This window comes from Gopherus flavomarginatus, chromosome 2 (assembly GCF_025201925.1).
Source record: "Gopherus flavomarginatus isolate rGopFla2 chromosome 2, rGopFla2.mat.asm, whole genome shotgun sequence".
In the NCBI taxonomy this organism is placed as follows: domain Eukaryota; kingdom Metazoa; phylum Chordata; order Testudines; family Testudinidae; genus Gopherus; species Gopherus flavomarginatus.
The window spans coordinates 272,489,676-272,512,941 of NC_066618.1; the positions used below are offsets into that span (position 1 = coordinate 272,489,676).

At 38.4% G+C, this 23,266-nt stretch overlaps 1 protein-coding gene across 4 annotated transcripts in view; it reads right to left on the minus strand.

Annotated features, from left to right (window-relative positions):
- Positions 1-23,266, minus strand: part of CSMD3 (CUB and Sushi multiple domains 3) — a 1,198,342-nt gene that overhangs the window by 787,872 nt on the left and 387,204 nt on the right. The window lies entirely within an intron of this gene.

Genomic DNA, 23,266 nt, shown 5'->3' on the forward strand with positions numbered 1-23,266 from the left:
TCACAGAAAGTTCATCGAACAGCAGAGAATTATCCCAGGACTCCAGAGTCTCAGGCTAGTTCCCTAACTACTGGGCCATGCTTTGTTCTTGACATTCTACATTATGTTTTGATTCTTGCTCACAAGTCCCATTAATTACAACGAGAGTTATACATGGGCTCCAGGTGGTTTGTGTCTTGTTTATTCCTAAACACACAGGTATTCCTCTGTTGACCAGTATTTTATTACAGCCAAAGTTACCATTTTATATTCAGACACTACACATTCCTCTTCCAATTCAAATACCTCGCTACTACCTGTATTGAAACTATTCACGCTTTGTGTTTGACAGAGTGAATATGATTCTATTTTAAACAGTCATGAACAGGGCTGGCTCCAGGCCTCAGCGCGCCAAGCGCGTGCTTGGGGCGGCATGCCGCGGGAGGCGCTCTGCCGGTTGCCGGAAGGGTGGCAGGCAGCTCCGGTGGACCTCCCACAGGTGTGCCTGTGGAGGGTCTGCTAGTCCCGCGGCTCCGGTGGAGCATCTGCAGGCACGCCTGTGGGAGGTCCACCGGAGCCGCGGGACTGGTGAGCGGCAGAGTGCTCCCCGCGGCGTGCCGCCGTGCTTGGGGTGGCAAAATGGCTAGAGCCGGCCCTGGTCATGAAGTCTTAACTAGTAAATAGCTGCATGTGACACTTTGACAGAAATGTATTTGGTAGGTTAAATATAACAACTAGAACTGGAATTTCTGTTCCATGGGAAATTTTGACTTTTCCCTCTCTAATTCTAAATGTTAACAAAAAGTGGAAATTTTGAAGTTTGCCGCAAAATGAAAATTCTGAATTTTTTTATTTGAGGGGATCAAAACATTTCATTTTGACTTTATCATTTTGATTCATTTCATTTCATCTTCAATTTTATATTAATTCATTTAACATAATGTATTACATATAGGTAATAAATATATAATATTAAAATAATATTGTTGTTTAATGTAAATTCAAAATGAATCAGAACTATAAAGTGAAAGTGAAATATTTCAACACTGTCAGAACAAAATTTTTCAATTTTTCACATTTAAAATTGTGTTCATCCAGGTTCTTGTCCTCAAAAGGGTACCCCTGAAGAGCTATATTGGTTTGCCTTAGGGACAATCTTTATCATATTATAAAATCAAAATAATCTCTGGTACATAATTACTGTATTACTGCAGAGAGAACTGTGACAGAATTATTTCTTCCATAGCTGGCAAAAAATGTATTATCTGGGTGCTGTTATGCAAACACCAAAAATGTGTTAACTTTTTATAATATCAACATTTTTCTGCAACGCACTATAGCCTTAAACTCATGTAAGCTGTGCAGATCAAAGTAAAATGTCTGATAACAAAATAAATTTAAATTGCCAAGTTAATGTTTTGGATTCATCATTTTGTCATTTTTTTTCTCTTTTTAACAATCTAGGCTGAGATCTGGGCATGGCACAGCATGGAGACTGCATTTATAACTTTGGTTAATAATCCCCTTCTTACATTGAGCAGAGGTCAAGCGTACCACTGATTTTTTATTAAAGTTTTCAGCATTGTTTGATATAGTTGACCATAATGTGCTGCACACTAATCTGTGGAAGTTAACATATAGTTAGATCTGCTTGATAACAGATCCAGTCATTCCTTTAAAAGTGGACCCAGAGGACTCTGATAGACAAGCCTACCACGAGTTTTCACATACACTGTTGTTCAGGAAGTCAGTCTTCTTTTTTATGAAATGTGTCTGTCCATCTATTAGAGTTAAGTGTTACATATGTGAAATATGAGCCTATTCTCCTTTTTCAATCCACCCACGCAAAAGAAAGCCTGAGGGAATAGACAGGCTTTGCAGCATGAGCTGAAGCTCAAGATTTTTTTTTTCCAAACCCAACAGTAAGGATCATTGAAAACTCTGGAGGTTCTCAGGAAAAATTGCTTGTGTTCCAGCCAATCTCATTTGCTAAAACGAAGCAGGAAGATGAGACAGAGGCAATCTTTAAGATTAAGAGGTCCCATGCTGGAAGGGCATAACGAGTGAGATCCTGCAGGGATTAGCTCAGGGTCTGGTTCTGTTCAATATCTTCATCAATGATTTAGATAATGGCATACAGAGTACATTTATAAAGTTTGCGGATGATATCAAGCTGGGAGGGGTTGCAAGTGCTTTGTAGGGTAAGATTAACATTCAAAATGATCTGGACAAACTGAAGAAATGATCTGAGGTAAACAGGATGAAATTCAATAAGGACGAATTCAAAGTACTTCTTTTAGCAAGAAGCAATCGTTTGCACACATAGAAAATGGGAAATGACTGCCTAGGAAGGAGTACTGCAGAAAGGAACCTGAGGGATCATAGTGGATCACAAGTTAAATATGAGTCAACAGTGTAACATTGTTGCAAAAAAAAAGCAAACATCCTTCTGGGACATTTTAACAGGAGCGTTGTAAGCAAGACATAAGAAGTAATTCTTCCAATCTTTTCTGCGCTGATTAGGCCTTAACTGGAGTATTGTGTCCAGTTCTGGGCACCACATTTTAGGAAGGATGTGGACAAACTGGAGAGAGTCCAAAGAAGAGCAACAAAAATGATTAAAGTTCTAGAAACCATGATTTATGAGAGAAGATTAAAAAAATGGGTTTGTTTAGTCTAGAAAAGAGAAGACTGAGAGAGGACATGATAACAGTTTTCAAGTATGTAAAAGGCTGTTATAAGGAGGAGGAAGACTTTTTTTTTTTAAATCTCTGAGGATAGGACAAGAAGCAATGGGCTTAAATTGCAGCAAGGGAGGTTTAGATTGGATTTTAGGAAAAACTTCCTAACTGTCAGGGTGGTTAAGCACTGGAATAAATTGCCTATGAAGGTTGGGGACTCTCCATCATTGGAGATTTTTAAAAACAGGTTAAACAAACACCTGTCAGGAATAGTCTAGATAATATTTAGTCCTGACACAAGTGCAGGGGACTGGACTAGATGACCTCTCGATATGATTTCTATGATTTCATAAAGGAACTTAAAATGCCAGCATTTTGAGTGGCACCTAGAAATGTATTGGAAGTCATAGAGAAAGCTACAAATATATTTTGCCCTGGGTATCTCCAAGGCCTCCTCTTATTCCATGCTACCTGATGGCATTTTTCAGTTGTGCTGAACCCCAGTCTTCACAATACTGCTGCCACAAGTCTCTTGCTGTCTGTCCTTAGCAAATGAAATCAGTTGGAACACTCAGACTAACTCTATAGCTGAACTGGAATGAGGAGAATGGTAGAGGTGTCTCATTGAAGGTATTTGGCTCTGAAATTTACTCTTCCCTGCAATGTGACAAGGTCAAGTTTTGTGATGTTTAGCATGATACAAGAGATATTTACTCATTCTGTTTTCTTCTCTATTTGGGCCTATGGCCAGTGGGTATTTATCTCATCAGTGACAAGAAATCACAGAGCTGGATCTGATTTGTGTCTGTTCTTGGCAAAAGTTTACTTTAATTTCTTTAATGCATCTTGATACCGTGATTATGAGCACAAGATAAATAAAATAAACTACCTCAGCTCTCTACACGGATGGAAATATAAGTAGAAAAATATCAATCAAATACGGAAGGTCCTATTATTGAGTCCGGATCCCAGCTAGTGCAGGACATGATTCCCCACTAGAAGACTTAAGAAGAATAAGAAAAAAATACAGTTTATAAAGCAACCACCTCCCAAAGTACTCAGTCCACTGTATAGCAACATCTAAACATAATATAAAACCTATCCTCCACTCCAATACAAAAAGAAGGGAGAAAATTGGGTGGCATACATGGGTAGAAGTGAAAGTAATATTGTGACAAATTTGCTCATTGTAAAAAGTACTTTGGAAATAAAAATAGTAATATAAATGGAGAGAGAGAGAAAGAATCGGAACTGTTAAAAACTTTTTAAAGAGAATATTTAAAAATTATAGAACACATAAATTGCAGAATACAAATTATAAATAGCCTGGCCTTGCACGTTCATGTTAATCAAAAATGATAATATATTGCAAATCAAGAAAAGAAAAAAGAAAAATTGTATGAGCGAATAATTGACCAGGGTAAAAATAACAGATAAGGGTTAATGGTTAAGAATATAACATTAAAAATATGCTAGTTAGTTAAATCACTCCACAGTTAGTGATCTGGATCATATTATCTTCATATTGGCAGCCTCCCGCAATGTGTTCAATACGTATGTCCCTCGACCAATGCATGGCATCAGAAACTGTCAACCATCACATTAGCTTGGCATAGCATCTGGGCAACCTACAGTCCCAGAACACAGTCTTGTTCTTGGGGTCTCAAGTGCCTAGTGCTTCCACAATCCACTCATGAACAGTAATGGAGTATTCCCATTTCCTCATAGTGTCAGCCAAGGGAGCATATTTCTCCAGTTTCTGTTCTCTTGCCTCAGTGAAGGCAGCGATCTGGTTCTCGAAGGGGATCATCACATCAGCTATGATGATCAGCTTTTGTTCCTTGTCAGTGATCACAACATTTGGTCTTAGGTGGCAGTTGGAGCCCAGAATGGATGAGTTAACAATACCTGTTCCCATTGATGCCAGAATTGTTTTAATGAATCCATTCTGCATGGTGTTGTGGCAGAATAGTGTCTCTCGGATGACACTAAGCTGTGGGGGGGAGAAACACTGGAGGGTAGGATAGGGTCCAAAGTGACCTAGACAAATTGGAGGAGTGGGCCAAAAGAAATCTGATGAGGTTTAATAAGGACAAGTGCAGAGTCCTGCACTTAGGATGGACGAATCTCATGGCCTTTTCAGGCTGGGGACTGATTGGCTAAGTGGCAGTTCTGCAGAAAAGGACCTGGGGATTACAGTGGACGAGAAGCTGGATATGAGTCAACGTTGTGCTCTTGTTGCCAAGAAGGCTAATGGCACACTGGGCTGCATTAGTAGGAGTGTTGTCAGCAGATTAAGGGAGCTGATTCTTCCCCTCTGTTTGGCACTGGTAAGGCCACACCTGGAATATTGCATCCAGTTTTGGGCCCCCGCAACAGAAAAGATGTGGACAAACTGGAAAGAGTCCAGCAGATAGCAACAGAAATTATTAGGGAGCTGTGAAACATGACTTACGAGGAGAGGCTGAGGGAACTGGGCTTATTTAGTCTGCAGAAGAGATGAGTGAGGGGAGATTTGATAGCAGACTTCAACTACCTGAAGGCGGGTTCCAAAGAGGATGAAGCTAGTCTGTTCTCAATGGTGGCAGATGACAGAACAAGAAACAATGGTCTCAAGTTGTAGTGGGGGAGGTCTAGGTTGGATATTAGGAAAAACTTTCACTAGGAGGGTGAAGAATCACTGGAATGGGTTACCTAACGAGGTGGTAGAATCTCCATGCTTAGAGGTTTTTAAGTCCTCACTTGAGAAAGCCCTGGCTGGGATGATTTAGTTGGTGTTGGTTCTGCTTTGAGCAGGGTGTTGGACTAGATGACCTCTTGAGGTCTCTTCCAACCCTAATCGTCTATGATTCTATGCCATGCTTTGGAATGGGGCTTACAGCAGAACATGACATGGGGCACGGTCTCATTTTCATAACCACATGTCCAGCATTGCTTGTCCCGGTTGCCGTGTCAGACTGATCTGTTGGGATGCAGCTGAGGTGTGCCCTGTGGATGAAATGAGAGTTCACTAAATGACTGAAGTCACCCTGTGAAACGAAGTGGCTGCCGGCATCCCATTTCAAGATAACTCCAAAGACCTTGCCTTGCCTCTCCAGGTCTCTGATATATTTTGCTCAGACAACTTTTTTCAGAACAGGCTCAAGCTTCATCCTTGCTTGTGGGATGATAATAGCCCATTCATGTGATGCTTGAGGGACCAGGACTCCCAGTTCCTATTTCTCCTCACACTATGTCCACTGGAAGCCAATGTATCTCTTAAGGTGCCAAGGGATGTTCCAGACACGAGTCCACAGTAAGGCAAAGTCTTCTCCTTGCCTGAACTCTCCCTCCAATAATATGCTCAAGTAGGAGCAACGTCATGGCTAGTTGAGATCCTGGCAATTCTTTTCCTAATGACCCCTGATTGCAAAGCTTCTTACTACTAAGTCCAGGCAGGTCAGAAGGTAGAAAGTATGAGTGATAAGAGGCCATCCCTGTGGGGAATGCCAGCATCACCTTGTGTGTGGGAAGTGTGCATCACCTTGTTGCTGGCCGTCTGCGGAAGATACATCCACTCTTTGACCAGCAGGGTGATACTTCTTTGGTCAAGGCCAGTCCCCTTTGGACAAATGAAATAAAGAGGATCAGGAGGGTATTAAGGGCATTGATTTTCTGCTTCAGTGCCAACAGTGATGAGTCCAGCCAAACTGCATCTTGCACAATACTCACAATGGTTTCCTCTGGGGTCTAACTCACACAGAAACCTAAAGGCATACAAGCATGCCTATTCTGTTTATTCCCTCTGGGGCACCTGGTATTAGCTGTTGTCAGAAGACAAGATACTGGGATAGATGGACTTTTGGTCTGACCCAGTATGGCTAGCCTTATGTTCTTATAAGATACTGTCCCACACGTAGAAAGTGACTCTGAAATGATACCAACCCCCAGTAGATTGGTTCCCCCTTTTTAAATAAATATAATTATTAGAATATGTACATGTTAGAGCTGGTCAAAACATCAGTGGATGTTTTCCCTCAGGAAATGTTGATTCAAATGACTCAAAATACTGCATTCTGAGGGAATGTATTGATTCTGTCAGATTTTTTTCTGAAAACTAGGTAGGCTGGTTGGCTGGCACCTTGGCCTGCCGTCTGTCCAGCTGACCAGAACCCTGGCTAGCAAGTGGGCTGCTTGGCTGGCTGGCTGCCCAACAGCCTGGCTTTGCAGCTACCAACTGCTCAGCTTGCTGTCTGCCTGACTTGCCTGTTGGCCAGCTCCCAAGATACCCAGATGCCTGGCTAGCACTGAAATGGATTGTTCCGTTTTATTGGAAATTCCACAGTGCTGATATTTCATTCCACTGCAGAATGAAACAAAAATTTGACAATCCAGAATTGTTAAGGAAAAGGAAATACTGTTTTCCAGCCAGATAGATATTATACGCTGAACGTTATTAGGAGCTGTATAGCATGCATATGTACACTGACATATGTCTACCGGCTACAGTCAGAACTGCCCACCACTCTGTCATAGGGCATCTGGAAGCCTCTTTCTAAGCTTATCTGTGTTTTTGGAGCCAGAGGAGCTGAATCCTCCCCTTCTCCCTCCCCCCCCCCACCCCAGTCACTATAAAGTTGCTTATGATGGACACCTTGGTAATCATCATTAAGTGACCTATGTGATTACAAATTTGTTACTATATTATTTTCAATCTGGTCATCAGAGATTAAATGAGTTTAAGTACAATTAATTATCTGTATAATACTGTAATTAATGTTCCCAGGGGTGCCCAAGAACCAAATATTGCTTTTGTTTAAATTGCCAGCATTGCTCAATTCATATTATGGACTGGCAATATTCAAATTAAATAGAAATAATCTTATTTCAATTCTGTAAAAACAAAGTGTCACTGGAATTCACAGGCCATAGGGCAATTTTGTACCAATTTTACTTGCTACTGGTGAAATATAAAACCTTACACTCATGGCACTTTATAAAAATTCTGAAATAACTTTAAATATAGATGTATAAGAAACCCACTGTAATACTCATATCTGAGAATGAATCAAAGTGCCTGGTTGGACACTTGAATCCAAGATTAACATAGGCTACTCGAATTTCTAATGCCCAACATGATTAGTAGTGAAATGTATTAGAAATTATCTCCATGTGTTATTTAAAAGATTAATAATCCTCAAAACATGAAAATTGCATTCCAAATGTATAATGTAAGAATAAAAGAAAACAATAAATTCAAGCCCCTTAGATGATGGCACCTTATAGTTTCATGTTGAAAGAGCAAATATCTATTTAAGGCTGTCCATCAAGTCTATTATTCAATAACACTTTTATCCCTGACAGTTGTGGGTTATGGTTAAAATCACTCTAATTAAGCACATGCTGATGTCAGCAGAGTTCAAAGTAAATCCATCCTTTCCAGCATCTGATCTCTGCAGTTTATGATTTCTATGGGATTATTCCCTCTAAGTAGTTTTGCAAACTGACAGGATTTGCAATGGCTACTGGCAGAAAATGATCGCTTATTCTGTTCACATAGCTAACCCTTTTCTCATGTCAATTTATATTCTCAGCAAATTATAAAGCTGTTCACCATTATCATAATGCATTGGCAGTACATCCTAGGTCCATGCCAAGCACTCCTTCTAGCATAGCTATAGCTTGTACCATAGAACATTTTCCTAAACTTAAGTACAAATTAACATATCTTCACCTAAACTACCTCATTTCACCACTTCATTTACAGCACTACATATACTAGATATTTTGTAATTTAATTAAAATTTATTTTTAAAACCAACAATATTGATTGAAATAATGTCCTTACGTCGTACTAGTTCACTTGCTCCTCAATTCAGTACTGTCACATATTTCCAGGGAGACACTATCATCAGTGATTGTCCACACCTAAATAACTTATGTTACCCAGCGTTCTTTCAACCCAAAGCTCTTGGTAACATTTACTCTGTGTGAGGTGGTATCAAGAAATAAATCAGGGGAAACACGGCCGTTTGATTGATAGATGGCACAAACAGGACAACACAAGAGTGTTTTCACTTAAAGCTAAACTTTACTTAGTCTCAAGCACTTACACACGTCGGCAACAAGATTAATAAAACACCCCCAACCCTTGATAATTACCAAAGCTGAGTGTGGCTTTTGCATGACACAGTGGAGGCCCATCTGCCGCTGGGGAACACAAGATGCATCCAGAGGGAGAGACCAGTCCCGAAGAGTCCCCCCATCTCAAGCTTTTTCCTCTTATTTATACATAAGTAATACAATGACATGTCCTTTAAAGAAAACTTGTCAAGCAAACAGTTCCAATGCGCAAGCAAGAGGCTCCTTCTGATTATTGATTAACCAAGTGTGGGTTTTTCCAGAGTCTGCAGCCTTGAGACCCCAATAGACATTCCTGGGGCATATCAGCAACTTCAACACAAGCTGCTCTTTCTGTGGCACCCTAACCTCCACTCCCCTCCTGTCTTGGTCAAGCTGCATGGCCACTTTACAGCCTGCTGACTAGGTTGCTTTTTAACAATAAGCCATAGCGGTTTTAGGCACTTTACTGGTTTGCCAAAGTCTCCCTGTACACTCTGGGCCTTAATCTCTCTATGCTTCAGTTTCCCCTCTGTAAATTTTGAGTACTGATGCTTTTTTCTCCCACTTTTGATTTAAGATTGGATTTTTAAAAAGCAGTGAGCATTGGCCTAACTTTACCACCACTAAGGACAATGGCTATTTTACCATTGACTTTGAAGGGAGGAGATTGAGGCCAACCCTGAACACCTTAAAATTGGATTGCATGCTCTCTCAGATAGAACTAAGTGCTAAGTCATTTGCAGTCAGTTATTAAAAAATGGTAAGTTGCATGCCTTCCATTTCACCAAAAGCATACCAAAATATGATATAATCCTTAACTTCAAAGTGTGCAATATATACTGTGCAGTTAGATGGAATTGTTGGGGTATTTAGCTGCCGTGATTTTAAAAAGTCATACTTAAGGTGCTGTATTAAGTTAATTTAGAAGCTATCATTGATCAGTAAAAATCCTGTACAATTGCAGTGTTTGCCACAGAGTCCAAAAAGTATAGAGAATAACCTGAATAGAACTGGCCCTTGCTTTAAAACTACAGTGAAAGGAATTAAATATAGTTAAATTGGCACATCGGAAAACAAATTATACATATGATTTATGGCAGATACTAGGTATATATGGTATTTCTTATTCTTGTGGGCACATATTGGCCAAACTATTTAGATTCTGTGGTTTCAGCTATACTATTGTTTTGTTTTGTTTCTCAAATGATGTTCATCTACTATGCTTGCCTTTGTTATGTCTCATAAAGAAATGACTGAGAAACTTGTTCTGGAATGGCCACATAAAACGAGGCACATAAAGGACATAAAATAATTATATAAAAACCACAATGTGGGCATAAAAAGAGATAAAAAGCTATCTATATCTGCCAAAACCATAGTGAATAAAACAGCCAGATTAGCAAACACAGATGTTTGACAATTCAAAGTACAGGATATGGTTACTACCCTGTGTGTGTGGCATAAATGTAAAAAGGGTAGAAGTGACAGCATACATGTACATAATTCCTTCTTTCAGAAATTCAGGAATTTTAATGATTTAATTGCCTTTCTGCTGAGTAGTAGTATGTTTGGGGGGGAGGGCTTTTGTGTCATTCTTCTGGTTGGAGCAGAAATCAATGGCACTGAAATAGGTACTTTCTTAGTGAAATGTATTTATTTATAAAACATACATGACAACTGAATTCTGAAGCAAGGCTGGCAATGAATGGCATGGAAGCAGTACAAACTACACAGACCCAGGACACTGTGGTCAGGTTGAATGCAATATTGTCTTTGTGTCCCATTTACAGACTTGTACCTCCTTTCAGTATGTTCCCCTAGTGGCCAGCCCACGTAGAGGCTCTAAACATTTACTACACCACACAAACAACCCTTTCGGACAGAAACTTTGGGCTACATGCTTCTGCCCTGTCTCAAGAAACAGCTCTTTTGCCTCCGTAGCCTTTCAGGGATTCACACAGAAACATAGCCAAAACTGACTGCTTAACAAACAGCAGCTTTGCAAGAACTGTTGGCCCGAGCCTTAAGACTGCATGGTCTGCAAACAGTGCATTTGGGCATGAACCTACTTCTTATGTATCATCTTAGCAACAACAAAAGGAACCTCATTATGGTATCCCTGCATGACTAGGAGAGGAAGTAAAACTTACTCAGTCTTCTTAATGAATGTCTGTCTTTGGCTGTGGAGATTGGATCAATGGCCCCACATGACAACTCATAGCACAATGTAAGACAAGCTAGCTGGAATAACGCTTATTCAAGAACAACTTAGAGTGTCCACTAATTTTTTGTTAGAAAAGGAAGTAACATTTTGCTGTCCAAGGTGTGAGTCAATGTGTGTCACATTATTTCAGAGCAAGGACACTGTGTCATATGATGCCAGAGAGACAGCAAAATACTATCATTTCTTGCCAAATTCATTACTGTCTGAACTTTACTGTCAACATGTGAATTCAATATATGGTATCAACTAAAATTTATTTCTAGCAGATGTTTTCAGTTACCTTCAGATGCCTCAACTGCATGGATAAATCTGTATAAAATACCACCTTTTAAAAAGTAATTATTTTTAAAGCATCTGATTTTTTTAGGATTATAAATGTAGTTTACGTTTGACATACAATGTCCATGATTGTACAGTTTGTATATTTGTGTTATAGCTACTCAGAGAGCAGATTAGAGAGACAGAGAAGAAAGAAAGCTGCATGCATTGTGTAAGTTTAAAACCTGGTCAAGTATGCAGTTCACAGAAACACTGTTCAAAACATATTTGTATTCTATGCTGCACAGTCAGTTACCTACTGAAATAAATTATGTATGGTTGGTGAGCTGATTTATAAGCTTGCCAATGTAGTTCAGGAGCAATGGATCAGAAACAAAAAGACTGCCACCTTTTAAATAAGAAAACAACATTAAAGAATAAACTTCCTCTTCTAATAACTTGAAAATCATGCTCACTAAAGCTAGAATGAGTTCATCTCAGGCACAGTAAAGGAGGCTTGCATTATGATTCTTTAATTTGCTGAAGCTGTATTACTGTTCAGCATGTGTCCTCCCCAGCTTCACAGGGCTCAGACAGCATTTTCATGTTACCAACATGTGACTAATGGAGATCAATCTCAGGATGAGTTGACCTCTGTAGAAGAGATTTTAGTTAGGTAAGATCTGCAATGAATAGTTCAGATTAAATCCAAAATTTGCAATCTGTAAATTAATCTATTTAAACACTCTGAAGAGCAAAATACTTTGGGTACTTTACTATTTGTTGTGTCATTCCTAGCCATCTCTGTTATCTTGGGTTGACTATACATCTGCTATTAGTATCTAAACTATCCAATCCACTAATAAGTTGTATTAGTTGAAGATAAATTCAGAGAGCTCTTATGTGATTACAGTCAAGGGGTGAAATCACTTTATAGATATTTACTTGTTACATTGCTTTTTCTTTGTATACATCCTAAGAAGAAATATTTCACAGTGCAGAAAAATCTTTTAAACCCAATATAAATCATGATTTAAAAAAAATTCAGATTTTTAATTATATGATGCCAGTTCTTATTTTTCCCTCATTTTATAGTGCTAAATTGTGGACCTGGTTACAAATTTTGACAGAACTTTTTTACATCAAAAGATGTCTCATCGAAACTGAAATGTTTTGCAAAAATGTGTCAGTTTCACTGAAATTTTCTTCAGAAAGGTGTCTCAGGTCCAGTTTGGAGGGAGGGAGGGAAAGAGGCAGACAGACACACGCACACACAAACACAAAGCCTGAGGATTAGGGGATTTGGAGACCCAAGTTCATGTTGCTGCTCTAAACAAGGCAGATCAGGAATTTAAATCTGGGTGCTCTACTTTCCAGGCAAGTGTGTCTCTCTCTCTCTGGTCAAAGAATATATAAATATTTCTACAAAGTAAACAGCTTCAATAGGAGACAGTACAAGAACAAGACTGCCTCTATAACCAAGTGTTAGGGCATTCAGGTTCAAGTTTCTCCATCAGAGTGGGTGAATGTCAACCACTGGACTACTAGCTACTCTGGGTGCTCTCTCTCATTTTTTCATGAAAAATTTCCAAAATAGGCTCATTTCTGTTCTGCACTGAAACAAAACCAAATTTTGAAATCTCAACATTTTTTGCAAAATAGAATTGCTGTTTTCCAGCCTGCTCTATTAAATTGCTAAAAGGTCAGTTTTCTCTCTCTTGCTTTACTTTGTTTCCTAATTCTTAACAGAATTACAGATTTTACATAGAAGTTTCATCTACTAAGATGTTTCACACTCACTATGCTCAGCTATTCTGAGAAAGAAGCATCCATGGCCTTATTAACGTTCTTAATGTGAGACCGCTACAAATTCAGGCTCAAAAATGAAAACCAGATAGCTTGTGCAACCAATACCTGTGACCCTAAGAATCCCTACATGTCAACTGGCAAAGGGCTTACTGTTCTGTAACAGTAACACCTGACAGGCCGGATAAACTAACTATACCCAGCACATTCCTTCTGTAGTGTTTATCCAAAAAGGGTCAAGTGAGAAAACTAATCAAAGCATATATCATACTGATTCTCACAATCATTGTGAGATGTATGTACAGATGCTATTTAAGAAGTCGTGTATATGTACTGAAAATGTGTTTTTAAAATCTGTGTCCAAGGCAGAATTGACAAACAATTTTAGGTCAGATAAAGTATGTTGAATCATCTCCATCTCTCGGCCATGCAGATTAAGCATTGTAAGCCAACACAATGGAAGCCCCCTTTTGTATACGAAGTCAACATGAGGATGTGAAGGCAACATGGAGCTAGCACACCAGGGAATGAACCACTGTGTGTGTGGGGGGGAGGGTCATCCTGTCTCTGGGGACAAAATAATGAACTTTTAGTATATAAGAAGAAGGCAAATGGAAACCCCTTTATCCTTCACTGAGAAAGCAAACAGGACAGTGCTTTCATGAAAGGGGGATCCTGCAGATTGCTTTAGATCTCATAAAGGTTTTTAGCCTGTTAAAGGTAAGTTAAGTTTGTTGTACATTTTTGCACCAAACAAGCTGATGTATGCATTGTTCCTCTGAGGTACAACTTACCTGGTAATTTCTGTGAGTGTCCTGCAACGGGACTAGATACTACAGGGGAATGCTTCAAGTGGGCTTGGGGACTGGGATGCACCTATTATTAACCTGAAAAGCAAAGGAAGGGCAGGGGAAACCCTGAGGAGATTGTTTGGGTAGTATCTGGGAGCTGTCTAACACACTGGGTAGTGTCTAACAGACAGTTAGTGTCAAGGAGCTGACATCCAGTTAAGCACAAGCAAATCTTCCTCTCATTGGAAGCAGGGAGTTAAGAATGACGAAGTGGATATTCACCCATGAAAGCTGATGCTCCAGTACGTCTGTTAGTCTATAAGGTGCCACAGGACTCTTTGCTGCTTTTACAGTCACCTTGGACACCTCTAGAATCATCACATCACCACCTTCTGGCATATTGAACTTCCACAAGTCAAGGAAACTGATATTCTCCTCCCAGACTGTGATCCTCTACCAGGGTTTCCTGTTTGCAGTCAATGTGTTTTGTGTTTCTATGTCACTTAAGTACTTTTGAAAATACCATTTTTAGTGTCTATTTACGATTTTAGGAACAAAATTGTAGTCACTTATTTTTTAAAATGTTGTTACATGTATGTAAACAATTTCACAATTCCTTTGTTAATATACTGAAAATCTAAATATTTCATTGTTAACACTGAAGCACTTTTCTCTGAAGGTATAATGATGTTATGCCAATAAAAGATTTTAAGAAATATATAATTTTAGCTCCTGATGCTGGAAACACTTATGCAAATGGATGACCTTAAGCATATTAGTAGAACCATTGAAGTCAATGGGACTAGTCATTTGAGTTAACTTAACACACCTCAATAAGTATTTGCAGGATCAGGGCCTTAATTGTCAATATTTTGATTTTTGTCTATAGTAGTTTTATGTCTGTTTTAAAAAGACATTATTTAAATCAATGACTTAAATCACCTAGATTTTAATTACTCTACTTAGAAATACGTGGATGTGCAGATTATATACGATGGATTGGATTGACTGAAGAAAAGGCACTGTAAATGACTGCAGAAGGCACAAGGCAGTAGACAATCTGGTCCTTGAGATTCAGTATCTTACAAAACATCAGAGCAAGGACTAAAGCCTACTGGGGAGCCAGGAAATTGCCATTGTTTAAATTGGATGCAGCTCTGATTCTAGCCCTCTGAATTTAAATTGTGACATTAGGATTGACAGAAAATCTATGTTAGACTTTAGTGATAGTTTCTAGTAATTGACATTTTTTTTTTAGTTATAATGGCAAATTAACTATTTAACATTATAAATTAAGGCTCTGACAAAACCTCAATTATAAACAACACCTATTTTTAATGCTTATAAATTTTGAAATAAGCCACCATTTGGGGGGTAAATTGAAATAAACTGAAAAGTCCTATACAAATCAATTAATTGATTTTTCAGTTATTCAACCACAGAGATAGAAATAATTCACATTAAGACTTTTACAAAATGCTTTCTGGTGTCAGAAGAACTAAAAAAAAGTTTTGTTTTAAAAATGTCATAACTGAACTATACGTAAGCCTTGTAATGTCGTTGCAATGCAGGGAACAATTCAGTTTTGAAATAAAATTATGAGAATATAAAAATTATCTACTGAGAAAGCTCAGAATGGATTGAGTAAAGATATGACTGAGAATTGAGAAGTTATTAATAAGTGAAAGTTAGTAAAGTGCTTAGAAGCTGAAAAGCATTACTGTGCAAATAGTAAGAATTATTTCAGAACTTCAGAAATGTAGAGTATAATGTAATACTCCGAATGTTAGCATATCAAAGATTTGCTGATTATTTATTTAACTTAAAGTAGAAAATAGAATAAGAAGTGAGAGGAAAGATAGCTATCTTACAGTTATAGGTAGAGAATTATACAAGTGATGAATATGATACTGAAGAAGTTCCGCTAACTCTATTTTGTATTCTTAACCTCCATTTTCTGTCCCTAGCTTCCCTCTTGAATAAGCAGGAGTCACTTCACCAACTGAAAGCTTCAGGTCACTTACCATTAGACAATGCATCAGAGGGGTAGCCGTGTTAGTCTGGATCTGTAAAAGCAGCAAAGAATCCTGTGGCACCTTATAGACTAACAGACGTTTTGGAGCAGATGTTTTGGAGCATGAGTTTTTGTGGGTGAATGCATGCATCTGAGGAAGTGAGTATTCACCCATGAAAGCTCATGCTCCAAAACGTCTGTTAGTCTATAAGGTGCCACAGGATTCTTTGCTGCTTTTTCATTAGACAATGGTAGGTCACATGATCAGAACTGCACAATTTCTGGGCTGTGCATGCCCAGTAGGACAGAGTAAAATTGTAGGGATATTAAAGAAGGTACTAACAGTGATTCCCCAAGTGACAGTGACCTCCCAGTTTCACCAAGTACAAAAATCTTTTAGCTCTTCTGTTAAAACTTGTAAGCTCCTGTCTGTAGAAAACATTGATTGTATCTGTCCTGTGAAAGATACTCTATTACTATGTAAAACTTACAAACAAGTTAATTGACTTTGTTCTTGAAGTAAACACTATGCTAGCCTTAAGCTGTAATTGATACAATGTAAACAAACAGACCCCCACCCTCTGTGATTACAGGGCCCGGAGTCTCATAGGAATTAACACACACTCCGAAAGTGGTGGAGACAGTAAATTAAAATATGGTTAAGATATGGAATGTATGTTGATGAATGCTTGATGTGAAGGAATGGTTAGGGAGGTGCGAGCCTAGAAAGGGAGTATCCATCAGCGGAAGAATGTGTCAAGTGGACCACCAGACAACCCCCGGAGGGTAAACTGGGATCCATCCCATCACCTGGAAGGATGAGAACACAAATGTTGGACAGTTTGAAGCCACCAGGAATGTGCCACTTTAAACAATGTGAAGCCACCAGGAATGTGCCATATGCTGATTGAGTAGCAATAGCAGGATGAAACAGCTCCCATAGACTAACATACGAATTAATTCCTATAAGAATGAACTCCAAAGACTGAGGACTTTGAGTCTCTGGTTCTGCTGCCAACCTCCAGGAGCATCAGGTGCATCTGACACAGACTCGGCTCCATCCTCAAGACCAAGATACCTGGCCAGTAACTTGGCATGAGCAACTTCTAGGCTGGTAACTATAACACCTATACAGAACTTGAATGAATGATTGCGTGAATGAATATATATATGTGTGTGTGTATAAGGAATAAGTAGTAATAAGGATAAGTAGTCAAACAACATTGTTTATTTTTGTCTTTTGCTTTATTATTGTATTTACAATAAATGTGGCATCTTTGCCTTATCCCTCTTAATAAGATCCTGCTGGTTTTTATTATATTGGTATAACAAACTGAGGTATGGACACAAAATAGTTCAGATCTGGACCATGAGCAGTGGGGTTGAGTGAACTAATCATAACTTGAGGTACAACAGCAGTGAGCATGCACAAGGCATTGGTATTGAACAAGTCTGAGCATTTCTGGACATGTCCAGGCATGCCCAAGAATGAATGTTGGTTAAGGATGAGGGAATGCTTGACGGCTGTTACTGAGCATGTGCCAAGTCCAAGGATAAGATAATGGACAATATTGAGAACGTGCAGTAAGAAGCTAACAATACAAAAGGCAGGCAGTTAGCACAGTGGAGAGAGAGATCTGAGAGCAGGCAAAGAAGTCAGTCAAGTGCCAGCAAGAACAGCTCCTGGAAAGAAGCTGCTGTGAGACTTAACTGCAGATGATCAGAGGGCTGAACAAGAGGATAGAGGAGCTACTGGAGAGACAGTTTTGAATCCTGAGAAGAACACTGCCAAGAAATGCCATTTTAGCAGCAAGCAGCAACAACATTTGTAACAAAACAGTAGAATGAATGGATAGTAAGATTGTTTTTTAACTATAGTTTAGCATAAGTTTAGTATAGAATAATATTGGTGTGCATGAATGGATGAGTGGATGGATGTTAATTGTCATTTTCTTATGGAAAACTTAAAATATAAGTTAAGAATTGCTGTCATCACTTTGCTGCAAATCTGCCATTTGAAGCAAAATGCCTCCCTTAGGATCATTTAAACTGTATGCTACTGCAGTTTAAATGCTTGTTAACTTACAATAAGGGATTTGTGTCTTATTTACGATTTTAGATTACATTGTAGTTACATTAATAAAAAAATACTTTGTTTTCGAAAATATACTTCCTATTGTCAATTGGAAGATTAAATCGGTGCCCTTCATGTGTTTCCTTGACTACCCCAGAGTCCATACCCCAGATTAAGGAGGTGAGAGGCAAGTTATTTTAGGGGAATCCCAAAGCCTAAGTTATGGGGTAATAAATACAAGATTTATATAAATAATGGCATATTGAGGACTGTGATCATAAGCAGTCAGCTCCCATGTAGATGTTATGAACAATCATGATTTCAAAGTTCTTCCTAAATGTCGTGTAAATACCTCACACACACTGACCGTCAGTATATCTGTGTGCAGTTCTGATCTCCCATGTCTAAAAAGGATAAATTCAAACTGGAACAGGTACAGAGAAGGTCTACTAGGATGATCCGAGGAATGGAAAACCTGTTGTATGAAAGGAGACTCAAAGAAGATTGAGGGGAGATATGATTGCTCTCTATAAATATAGACATATATAAATATATCTATAAATATATCAGAGGGATAAACACCAGGGAGGGAGAGGAATTATTTAAGCTCAGTACCAGTGTGGACGCAAGAACAAATGGATATAAACTAGCGATCAGGAAGTTTAGACTTGAAATTAGACGAAGGTTTCTAACCATCAAAGGAGTGCAATTCTGGAAGAGCTTTCCAAGGGGAGCAGTGGGTGCAAAAGACATATCTGGCTTCAAGACTAAGCTTGATAAATTTATGGAGGGGATGGTATGATGGGACAGCCTAATTTTGTCAATGAATTGATCTTTAACTATTGCAGTAAATATGCCCAATAGCCTGTGATGGGATGTTAAATGGGGTGGAATCTGAGTTACTACAGAGAATTCTTTCCTGAGTGTCTGGCTGGTGAGTTTTGCTCACATGCTCAGGGTTTAGTTGATCGCCATATTTGGGGTTGGGAAGGAATTTTCCTCCAGAGCAGATTGGCAGAGGCCCTGGAGGTTTTTCTCCTTCCTCTGAAGTATGGGGCATGGATCACTTGCTGGAGGATTGTCTGCACCTTGAGGTCTTTAAACCATGATTTGAGGACGTCAATAACTCAGGATAGGTTAGGGGTTTATTACAGGAGAGTGTGCGTGAGATTTTGTGGCCTGTATTGTGCAAGAGGTCAAACTAGACGATCATAATGGTCCCTTCTGACCTTAAAGTCTATGAGTCTGTATCCGGAGAATAGATAGATAGATAGATAGATAGATAGATAGATAGATAGATAGATAGATAGAAATAAAAAAAAAACCTGAAATTCGTTTTTAAAAGAGTATGTGTGTACTGTGTGAGGGTAGTTGATGGAGAGATCCTGCTTTCCTGCTGTGGCTTACCAGGGTCTTTCCAGCAAGGGCTGCTGGATGAATTCAAGAGCAATACAACCAAACTTTTGGTGCCTGAAAGTGTTCTGCCAGTATCTCACAGTAAACAATATATTTTATATAGCTATACACACGTGTATATATTATATATATTCTTCTATATAGTACTAACTTCTTTCAGTTAGATTAATTCTTGGCATTTCATGTAACTATAATAGTTAAAAATAAAATTCATACAGGAATGGGATATTGAAGTTGACAGTGTTACTTTAATTAAATTTTCAAAGCATCAAAAGGGGAAATTGACATGCAACTCCAGCTGCAGATAAAGGCATTTAATATACAACTCCAATTCCTTCCACTCAATACCAACATTATGTACCCCGTGTGTCTAATTAGAAAAATCCTTATAGAATCTGCAAGTTTCTCTGAACATATATTCCACTCTCATAACTCATATTTGGATGCAGCAATCCGAGTACAAACACACACCACCATATCTGCAACAATTTTTTCTTCATGCTCAAAAATATTGCCTATTCTCTCTGGATCTTGTTTGGCTGTAATCAGCCATGGTTTTTTTATCCTTCTAAAGATGAGATACAGAAGCTTCAGCTTTGAAAATCACCACTGGAAAGGGAAAGAGAAAGATTTAAGTAGGTTGAGCTAAATTTGAGATATATCTGCATATTCAAACAGATGCCTGGTCTACTTGAGAAATGTACTTTGGTATGGCTAGTGTCTCTTAGGGGTGTGAAAAATTCATGCTAGTGAGAGACACAGCTACTGATCTAATGCCTGGTATAGACCAGCACTAGGTTGATGGAAGAAGCTACCACCTCTCAGGGAGCTGGATCACTTACACTGATGGGAGTAGCCCTCCTAGTGGCATAGGCAGTACCTACACTGAAGCACTACAGGAATAGCTGCAGTGGTGCAGCTTCACTGCTGCAGCATTTTTAAGTGTGGACAAGCCCAGAGTTTAATTCTTTCTATTTTCTTCATTCTCTATCTCTGAAAATCATTGACTTACAAGTTGAAAGTGGTTGGAGTTTGTCAGAAAAGGTTACCTGCACTGTATAACTTATGTGTGATTTATTACTCTCAAAAAATCCATGAGGATTAGTCATGGTAATGCTCCTCTCACTTAATTTTCACCAACTTGTTTTTTTTTTCATTTGTATTTGCCTCTACTATAATGTATAGGACCACCTCTACACCATTCTCTCCTACCTCAAATAAGTTATAGGTCTGTCCTCCCTCTGTTCCCACTGACTTTATCATATTAGTGATTTAAAAAATCTTACATTTTAAATATCTTATATTTACTTGCAATGTCCTTTTCAAAGATAAATAAGAATAAAATATTGATAAATAAAATAATACTTTTGTAGAACTTTCAATCCAAACTCAAAGTGCTTTGCACATGTAGCTAAATATTATCACCATTTAAGAGAGGAAACTGAGGCAAAGAGAAGTGAAGTGACTTGCTCTTGACAGGTACAAATCTACGGCAAAGCTAGAAACACTTGATTTCCACTCTTGTGCCATAACCACTGGACACTAAGGTCTCCATTAGTGAACAACAATAAGCACTGCGCTATTTTTATACTGTTTATATCACCTTGTTTAAAAAATGTCCATCCATTAACTTGCAGAAGCCTGTCTCGTATACCCAGTTATTTTCTACATTTCCTTCTCCTCTCGTTTAGCATTGTTCAATTCTCTGCCCCTCCATCCCATATTCCAGCTGCAGATATCTCTTTGCTTTTACCTATATCTCTCTGATTATCTTTGCTCTGCTGTAGCTTTTCCCTGACTATAGCGTTCAACTTCAAATAATTTCCAAAATACAATTTCCATGAAAAATGTTTTACAAAATCAAGTTCTATTATATTAACCTCTATTTGAGCTGAGCTATTAGGATATTATGGAAATGCTAACCAATGTTGTTTGAAAATGGAGTGTGTGGGTGTGTAGCCCCTCATAGAGCATAAATTAGTTGTGCAACAAACCAACTGATTTTGAACTGGACCCAATGGAATGCATTAACCACTCTCTGGGCATAAGAAGCTTCTGAGAATTGAGACATATGCATATTAGCTTTCTGCAATCCTGTACAACCTGGACGGTTCTCACAGATTTTGATTTGTCTCTCTTATCATGCTAAATCATGGTAGTTACAACAGCTCTAGGGCTACAGAAACATCACTGCTGTTGCAACAAAGGGAGGAAGACAGGATAAGGGTAAAATTTTCAAATGCAACTGAGTATCATAAGAGCCAAGAGTCTGATTTTCAAAAGTGATCTTCACAATTAGGAAACTAAGGGCTTGTCTACAGTTATAGTGATGCACTGCTGCAGCTGCACTGCTGTTGTGCTTAATGAAGACGCTACTTTCAGATAGCTTCTCCCATCGGTGTAAGTACTCCACCTCCCCAAGAGGTGCTAGCTATGTCAACAGAGCAGCCCTCCCATTGCATAGGCTATTTACACTAAGAGATCAGTTAGTATAACTGCATCTCTCAGGAGGTGAATTTTACACATCACTGGAGCGATATAGTTATTCTGACATAGTCTGTAGTGTAGACCAGGGTTAAATCTTAATGAAAGTCAGTGACAGGCTCTGTGCCACAGAATGTGACCCTAAAGTGCTGTCATTATGAAAGAAATATGATATGCTGGCATAGTGTGTGCTATTCACATACTCCTTCAGGAAACTGAGTCAATTCAGGAAATTCCACAGAAAAGTTGTATAATTGAGCACATAATTAAATATTAAATTGACTGCATTGTTTATACCAGAAAGTATTTTAAGAATAACTTTATTCATGTTTTATTGAAAGTCAAAATTCAACAAACTTTGTTGTTCTAATTAGTGTATAAGAAACCATACATTAATACAGTGTAAACACTGTGACATTTATTGGTTTCAGTATTTTTGAGTTCCTAGCATGTCTCATACATGAACTTGGTCTAATACTGAATATTGAAACTGCAGTGCACTATTAAGGAGATCTGTTGTTTAAGGTATGGAGAATCATTTTACTGTTATATATACTCATATAAAAGTTCACAGAAGCTAATGGGATTGCACTGGGAGATCTGAGGGTGGGAAATAAGACCATCCATGATTCTCCATTTAGTAAATGGTGTTGAGAGGTTTTGAGGTGGAAGACCACTATGTAACTTGTAGTACTGTTCTTTCTGACCATAGACCTGGCAGTAAGTTCCTATATTTGACTTCTGACACTTTCTTTCTTGTCTCCTGACACATGGCAGATAATGGGGTGTGCAAGAGAGACAGTTCTCAGAAACAGCTCTCTCTCCCTCTGTTTCTTGGTAAAAGAGACTTTCCAGAGAAACAAAATTTAGAATTTTGAAGACTGAGTAGCCTTCCATTCACACATTGTGAGCAGAGACTCAACAGTTGGAATCTATTACAGCACATTTACCTTTGGAGAAATGGTATTGTTAATGTGGGTCACAAAATGGTTTAACTAATTCCCAAAATGCTCACGACAGATTTTTTTTCCTTGTTTCAAGTAAAGGCTATGAATTACAGCAAGAGTGAAAAGAAACTATTAACAAAAACACATAGTAAATAAGCAACACCATGATAACTTACAATGCTCGTCTAAAAGAGAAGACAATAGCACTTGTTATATTTATATGTCAAAATTACTTCATTTAGCACATTTTGGTATCACAAACTGGCAGTAAATTAAATGGATGTAATCATCATATCACCTTTAAAGCTATTTAATCTTTTGTATTGTAGTGAAAGGAGACTTTACAATAAAAATCACACTTTCCTGACAAATGAACAAAATTTATATTAGAGTTTTAACTATTTTGAAAATATATATAGAGAGAGAATGAAGGAATCATTGTAATTACTGCAGCTCAGAATTAACTCCTCTTTTTCAGGTTCTTAATTGG